We start from the raw sequence: 9,409 nt of genomic DNA on the forward strand, positions 1-9,409 counted from the left end.
TTAAATTAATTTAAAAAAAAGGTTAGAATCGATCATTCTTTTCAAGGAAGCTTGATTAGGAGAGAGTATATGTGCATTGCGCACTACGAAACCAACAATAAAAAGTGAAAATGCTAGCAAAAGTAGTGGCACACGATCTGATACACAGCTAGTATATTGTAGACTTCAACGTTACTTTTTATAAATATCATTTTGAAACACACCTCAACCAATATATAACTTATCTTTACTCGTGTTTATTTCCAAATATATGTTTTAACCGAATTTGCTTTAATTTAATTTTTTAATTCTCTAACAATATATCACATCATTTAACACTTTGTGGAGTAGTTGAGGAATATTCCCCATTTAAAGAACAATATTGTTTTTGAGGTTTGAAATAAAAGAAATTACTTGAAATTACTTGAAACAATATTGTTGCTTCATCACTTATCATAGCATGGAAATTGTTTCATTGAAAGGAAAGAGCATAAGGTAAAATTAATTGTCTCTTTCTGCTTTGAAAAGGTAAAATTTATAGTGAATATGAAATATCTTATACAACACACTGCAATTAACGTTTCATCATCCCCATTTATTTACCATAGCTATTCGCAGTACCAAAGATCCATATGCAACTATCATCACAATTTTTAAACTTCGAAAACAAAATAAAACAAAAGAAAAGGCCACATTAAAGACTAATGTCATATGCTATGACAATAAAAGGCCACATTAAAGACTAATGTCATATGATATGACAATAAATTAATCAATAATATTGAACAATAGACATACTCTATCTCATTTTTTAAAAATAAAATTTAGTCAATAAAAATTGAAGTATGCGATTCATAAAATAAATTAAATATATTAATTTTTATTGATTAAATTTTAATTCAACTGTCTCTCATAAAAATATGAAATGAAGTATTAATTATAATAATATTATTTATGTGTGCGTCGAACGAAAAATTCATTGTATTTTTTGTAGAATTATTAAAAATAAGAAAAATAATGAACAAACGAATTTGAAGGTCACATATATACTATATATGCTTATTATACAATTATACATAGAATTAATTCAGAAATGACAACCACAACAAAGGTAGAAGAAACAAACCGATGAGACAATTACAACACCTTCAACAACATAAACTATCTTGTAAACGACGTTATCCATGATGGTCGTATGTAGATGAAGTCGTTTCCAACGAAACGCATGAGATAATTTCAACGGTCGCAAGTGCTCCTTGCTCAATTTCTTAAACGACCAACTTGTCTTCAACATATTGATTGATGAAATTAATCAACACTTATAAATTCTCAAATATGAAAACTCAATTTTTTTTTTCTCGATCAATTTTGCATTGGATTTGTCGTTTAATTTTTTATGGAACATATAAAAAAAAATATGCACATAGAAAAAGGAGTGTGATGTGTGTTTATATATAAATGTAGAAAGGGAAATTATATGCTATAGTTTAGTGCCTTGGACGCTTCAATGAAAAAGGTGTTTGCTGGCTCAGGTTGTTTCTTGCTGGCCTAAATTACACGTTAAATAGTATACTTTAGTTCTGGATTGGTCCTCTTGCAGATTCTTTACATTGATGAAAGTGATATATATTTTGATATTGTGTAATGCTTTTTCATACGTCCAAATGTACGAAATTGAAATATTATTACTTTGTTTAATAATTTATTATAATATAATATATCAATTATCAAATATATTAAATTTTATATAATATGAAATTTGTATTTATATAATCTAACTATCAATATTTATTTATGTTTTTTTAAATTTATTATATGTTTATTTAAAATTATTTAATAAAATATTAATAATTTTAAAATTTTAGTCTAGTTATTTTATAAGCATAGTTTGTAAGTTAAATTTATCGATAATAATTGACGTTATATTAAAGAGATTAGTATCGTAGTTAATTTTTAATATAAACAATTAAGTTATATAAGAAAAAATCACAGTCCATTTTGTTTATGAATCTTGACAAATTTTATTAAGAGCAGAACTCTTTTTATAGTTCCGTACAAATTGAAATGCAAAAATAAAATACACAAATCTATCAATCAAGTGGTGAATTTGTAACTATCATATTAAACTTGTTAGAAGTAGTTAAATATGCATTATTAGAGTTACTATATAGAAACATATACTAATATGTATTTAAAAAGAAAAGAAGTGGGGTAAACAAGGCTCATTAGTATTCTGGACTTTTGCAAGTTTATCCTTTATATTTTTTTTTTATCTTTTAGAAAACTATTTTATTTTCAATTCAATCATTCTGTTTAATCTATACCTATATATAAAGCAAATACAAACTTTTAGTGTGGTTTTTTTCTTTTCAATTTTACCATTTATATAAATTATTTTGTTTACACTTCAATCTTTCTAAACACTATAAATTCAAGATAAAAATAGCAAAAATATAAATTTAAAACTTAAATTTTAAACTCATTTATGAATGAATTTTTTAAATATTGCAATCATGACTACTAAAAAATCTTTCAAAATTATTACTCTCTCAAGAATGTAATATACTACATAATTTAACCCGATTGCAAATCTCTAACATATACTACATTCTTTTTTAAATATAAATTCTCTTGAGATTTTTTCTTGTTCCTTTTTATAAAATCCATCTTTATTTTTCAACTGCATTAATTACTTTTTTTTAATAATATAGCTCAAATTATGTTACATTAGTTTCTACAATATGTAATAAACTACTACAATAAAAATATAAACTAATTTTATTTCCTTAAGAATTAATTAATAAAACAATTCATATTGTCAACAATTTATTCGAGGACAAAGATTCTATCACATTATGCGAGTTTATGATCTCTTCCGCTAGACTCAACTTCCATTGATATTAATCAATTTTCTTATTCCCGTAAATTAATTAAAGAGAGTCTTATATATAGAAAAATAGTAATTAATAAAATAAAATAAAATAAAATAAAAAAGAGAATTTATATAAATGAATTATTGATTAGAATGGAGAAACAAAATTTCTAAAGTGGAATTGTTGGGTATATAGGAAGGTAGTAAAGGCACTTATTCTGAAGTCACTTACAGTTTGAAAGCTTAGGCACTGATAATTCGTGTTGCGTGTTTTCCTTTACTTTACAAAGTTCACAAGAAAGAGCCAATTGATTGGTTCTCGTCTCTTCTCATATTCGTTTCACTGTCATTTTCTTTTCAGATTCTTTTCTCACTTGTTTTTCATTTTTCATTTTTCATCCAAAAAGCAATAAAATGAAGGTTATGGTATATATTCACATCAAACTACATATTGGCCGCCAATCTTTTTGAGGCGGCCTATAGTTCAGATGGTGAGTTAAATGATACTGAAGAATAGATTTAGTTGAAAAAATATGCTTCCAAATTAAATAGTTTATGATAATATTATGTTTTAAATTTATATATATCTAGAGAAAAAACGGATATACATTGTTAGTTTAATAAAAATAATGTATTTCGTCAAACCATTTCACTACACTCATAATAATGGACAAAACTTATATATATTTTTTTAGATATTTTTCGTGTAGTTCTTAACTTAACCAATTATGATTGTATTAAATTTATAATTTTTTTTAAATTTGTTATAACTACAAAATGTGTGTTTTATGTTAAAAATCATACCCAAAAAAAAAACATCTAAAAAATGCACCGAAGTTTTTTCTTTTAATAATAAGAAAAATGCTAACAAGTGTTCTTATATTATTGTTAATAATCTAAATATAGAAATAAATTTTTAAAAGTTGTGTAATTCAAACTTTGGAATTGTAAAAAGTAAGATTTTTTATGTAAAATTTATTTTTTATTTCCTTTTTTTTAATTATTAACAATTGTGTTTATGACACTTTTTAGCATGACCTTAATAATATGTATGACAAGGAAAAGAAGAGGTGTGTTTTGAGTTCTAATTTGAGAAAAAATGTTGCTTGATTGATATTTTCTTCTAGTGTGTTGTCTTTTGCAAAACCAAACCAAGTCTTGCTTTGTTTGATTATGAAAAAGAGAAAAAAGGAGCTAAAAATTGTTTGGTAGTAGTGATGATGATGAATGTTTCTTTTTCTTCGGGAATTCAAAAAAATATTTGGGGAGTTTTTATTTTTTTGGAAATGATGAAGAAAAAAATAGGATAAACTCATATTTTACATTATTTTAGTTTCTAGAAAAGTGATTCCAAATTAGGTGAACAATATTGAGCCATATGACATCTTATGTTTACATTAATAAATTTGTATAAAAGGTTTAATGTCATAGATAATTTTGACCAAGGGAGTAGTGATTTAGGAATTTATTTTTAATTTTCATTCTTTCAAGAACTATTGCTGAGAGAAGGTGACACTTTCAAAGAAAAGTGAATGCTTATTGTAAAATCAGCAATTAAGATATTAATGATAGAAATGGGAGAGAGGGGTGAAGTTTTTAACAAAAACTAGATTTAGACTTGCCCAACGTTGCAAAGCTATTCACGGAGAAATATGTAACTTTACAAATTTCTTCCACAAATTATTCAAAATTAAGTATATAAAAAATAATTTTAGAGTGTGTTTGGATGAATTTTATTTTGAGGTAATGTAACTTTATAATATAATTCAAATTCTTCTCTGTAAAATTTATTTTTAGATGATAAATTTAAAGAATTTTTAAAATTAAGAGATTTTATGAAGTATTTTGTCAAACTTAAATTTGGAGAATTTCAAATACTACCTTAAAGGTATGAATTTGATATTCCTTAACTTTATATAATGCGAATTTGAAATTTCTTAACTTTATATAATGTGAATTTCAAATTTGTCCCTATAAATTTTCAATTTTCCCCCCTTTTCAATTTTATTTTTACCCCAACACTTTTTAAATTTATACATATGAACAAAATTTAAATAAACAATTGTTATATTAAAACAACAAAATTATTAATAAGGAAAATGCAATTGAAGCATTTTGAATTGCTTAAACCTTTTAATTCTCTAGAATTCTCAATTACTTCATACAAACACATTTTTGGAAAATAAAGTACTTAACACATATTAATAAGGTACTTACTATATTAAATTTGAAAAGAAGATATTTTGATATGATAGAATATATGTGTGTTGCATGGCTGTTCATAGATAAACATATAACTTTACCAAAAAAATTCCACAAAATATTTTAAATTAAGTATATAAAAAATACTTTTAGAGTGTGTTTCGATTTTTTTTAGATAATGTAATTTTAGAGCGTAATTTAAATTATTTTATGTAAATTTCATTTTTGGATTATAAATTTGGAGAATTTTTTAAACAAAGATATTTTATGAAATATTTTGTCAAAGTTAAATTTGGATAATTTAAAATACTATCTTAAAGGTAAGAATTTAAAAATCCTTTTTAACTTTATACAATATGAATTTGTCCTTATAAATTTTCCACTTTTTCGCCATTTTTCAATTTTCATTTTCACCACAACACTTTTTAAATTGATAAATATGATCAAATTTTAAATAAACAACTGTTATATCCAAACAACACAACTTATTAATGAAGAAAATACAATTGAAGCATTTTGAATTGCTTAAAACTTTTATTTCTCTAGATTTTTCAATTACTTCATACAAACCCACTCTTGGTTGATCAAGTATTAACACATAATAATAAGGTACTTACAATATTAAATTTGAAAAGAATGTCTTTTGATATGATAGAATATATGAGTATAAGATCATTGTTACTAAGAATAAAATATTTATCATTTTGCATGAATTGCATCATATGCAAACTACTTTAGTGTCTAATGATATTTAAATGATTTTGATAAGATTTTAGTTTGCGATCAACCATATTAATAAAAAAAATGGTATTTAAAAGAAGTTAGATACATTTGAGTACAATCAACAGAAACAAATTTAAATCTTACCACCAATGACATTGTTTTTAATTTCCCAAACTCAAAACTACAATATCAATAAAAAGAAGGAGCGTAAAAAAATAAAAGTTTTATAAATATTCAATTAAATTTAATGAAATTTATAAAAATGGTACAAAATATGACCGACCTATCAAATTGAAAAAAATTAATATTTATGTAGCTAAAGTACCTTTTAGTGTCATAGTGTGGGAATAAGATCTCCAATTAAAATATGCAAGAAATACTTTCATCATCCAAATAATCTTAACATATAATATCCCATTAGAGTAAACTTATAAGAATGTGAAATGAATAATTGAATTGCACGTGATCAACATTTCTTACTAATTCAGTTTCATTCTTAGTCATGCATTGAAGGTTGAATTATCATATTTTAAGTTATATTGTAGATTGGACTTTAAAACTTAAAATACAAACCTCCTAATCTCCATGTAATAGACGATGTTTCAATCTAGATAAAGATAAATGTGAAGAGAAAAGAAAAGATTGTTGGAACCAAATTGATTTTCCTCTTGTGATTTTGATGTTACCAAATATATTTTATGAGAAAAATTTGTTTGGACTGATGTCTTCATTAAGTTTGTAGCAATTAGAACAAGAAAATCAGAGGAAGCTACCAGAGGAATTCAACAGAGGAAGTCAGCAGAGGAAGTGACTAGAGGATGAGATTAGAGTAACACACAAGCATACACGTCTGCCTCTCTGTCTTTGAACATATGCCTCTAAAAGCAACGTGCTTCTAAAGGTTAGGAAGACTACCTCTGATGTTTGGATCTAAAGATTGGCTCTGATAACTGGGTCTGAAGACTGGCTCTAAAATTGAGTCTGAAGATTGCCTCTAAAGATTGTCTGAAAACTGAATTTGAAGCATGCTTCTAAAGCCTTTGTGTGCCTCTGATGTGCACAAACTCAACATGTCTCTGAAGAGTTTATACCAAGCTATCATTAACTCTGAAAAGATTCAGAATTTGTTCAAAAGAAAGATATGATCTATATTTTACAAGGACAAAATAAAAACTTTAACCTATTATATAAATAGATATTCAAGGCTGAAGAAGAAAACATGAACTCATAAACTCAGAAATCCATACAATTCAGAAAAAAATTTGAGAGCTCAAATTTGCTAAGTATTCAAAGTTCAAAGGTTTAAGTTCTAGAGAAGCAACACTTTCTCAAAGAAAAATGTTCTAAGTGTTTTAGTGTTAGAAATCAGTTCTAACAATTTTCATAGTAGAAGCAAAACACAATTTGTTTCAAACTTGTGTAACCCATCCTGATATTGGTTTTAGTGTTCCTCAAGAAATATGTGATTTTCAGGTTGTGTTGAGAAGACTTGACTTGTAGGGTCAATGTGTAGTTGCATTTACCAATCTGTAGTTTTCAAGTTGTGTGGAGAAGACTTGACTTGTAGGGTCAAAGTGTTTTTTTTTTTTTGCCTCAAAACGTATGTAAGTGTCAAGTTGTTTTGAGAAAACTAACTTGTAGGATCATGTGTTGTGTAATTCAAGGATTTGAATTAGTGGCTAAATCTTTCTAAATGAAGGGACTATATGTAGCTATCAAGTTAGTGGTGAACCAAGATAAATCTGTTTGTGTCACTTTACTTCAGCACTCTTTACTTTACTGTTGCCTCTGATTACTTAAGTTTGATTGTTATTGCCTCTATTTAGTTAAAATCATCAAACCCAAACCAGTTCTTGAATAAATAATTTAAAAGAATTCAACTTAGACAAATACAATTCAACCCTTTTCACGTGTTTGCATCTTCAAAGACATGAAATAAACAGATAAGAAACCAACTATTTAATAAGAAAAATCATTTGTTCTAACTATCGATGATAGTGGTAACACTAGAAGGAGGGACAATGAAGACCTCTGGAGGGAAATACGCATAATACCATTTTCCAGTTGTTAGACATAACTTCGAGCAAATGTTGAAGAATACCAATCAACTATGAACTATCACATACTAAAGATTGATTGAAAAATTTAGAGAAAAAAAAAAGTATTTAAAAATGGAAAATAGTGCAAAAGGAATGAAACATGTTTCGGTTGGACCATCACTTGCTAAATAATTATGGTATTATTGATATTGTTGTGAGTCAATTAGAAAATTGAAGGAGAATAGATGTTCGATGAATTAGTAAGCATATAGTAGTTCTACAAATAGAATTTATCTAAAAGTAAAATTGGACTGACACATAAGCATATAATTAACTTGACAAAATAGAGCTATGTGGCAAAATTGACAATGAAATGATAATAACATAGAATGTGGGGCTGCTTTAATATATTATAAATAGGGATGATACACAAAATTATACCTTTAAATGTTGTATATATTTGTTTGGCAACTAATCCAAAATAGATCACATGTTAAGAAGAATTTGGTTAAATGCATACTCATTGGACCAAACAACCACTTGTGTTTGCGAGTTGTGGCAATATTGAATCGAGTTTTGTACCAGGCACCCCCCAATTTTACCTGCCACCCCCTCAGTCATGATTAAAAGACTATTTTACCCTCCATCTCATCTATAAAAACCCAAAAAAAAATTTACCCACATTTTTCACCAAGTCATTCGAAAGTTTCAAATATTCGATTTTGATTCAACCCATCCCTCGAAGATCTGAAAGATTCGAAACGCAAAAGTAAGTTCATTTTCGAAACTTTGCATTTTTTTGAAACTTTCGAAATGCATCCCTCGAAGATTTGGAAGATTCGAAACACAAGAAACTTTCGAAAGTTTACTTGAATTTGAAATCTTCGAAATGCATCCCTCGAATATTTTGAAATCTTCGAAACAAGAAACTTTCGAAAGTTTCTTGAATGTAGAAAGATTCGAAATGCAAGGGCAGTGAAACTTTCGAAAGGTCTGGCAAATGTTCGAAGTTGAGGGAAAGTTTCGAAGGTCTTGGGAAAGTTTCGAAATGCATTTCGAAAGTTTGGATTCCTTCATAGTTTCGAAACATATTTTTATATATTATTTATAATTTTTTTGAAACTAAATGGGAAACATTATTTATATATTGTTTATATATTATCTTGGAAAACATTATTTATATATTGTTACATTGATTTTTTATTGTTTATAAATTTTTTTAATATTTATATATTTATATGTTGCAGTGTCTAGGATGAGAGGTGCCTTCAGCCAAATTATTCGCAACATTATAGGTGGTGATAGAGGTGGTGATGGTGCATAGAGAATTCCACCAACAACATCAAATAGACGATGAAACGAAGCAAATCGTCAAATTAGGCATCGTCGTCGAAGACAAGACATCCATGATGATGTCCCGGAGCCTCAGATGGAGGAGGATATCTGTGAGCCTCAGATGGAGGAGGATGTCCCTGAGCCTCAGTTGAAGGAGGATGTCCCTGAGCCTCAGATGGAACATGCTGATGATGCTGGATTCCCCGGAGGACCGATGTTGAGACATGTGTTGACACAGTATGAGCACCACGTGGCTCGG

Source organism: Cicer arietinum, chromosome 5 (assembly GCF_000331145.2).
Source record: "Cicer arietinum cultivar CDC Frontier isolate Library 1 chromosome 5, Cicar.CDCFrontier_v2.0, whole genome shotgun sequence".
NCBI classification, from domain to species: Eukaryota; Viridiplantae; Streptophyta; class Magnoliopsida; order Fabales; family Fabaceae; genus Cicer; species Cicer arietinum.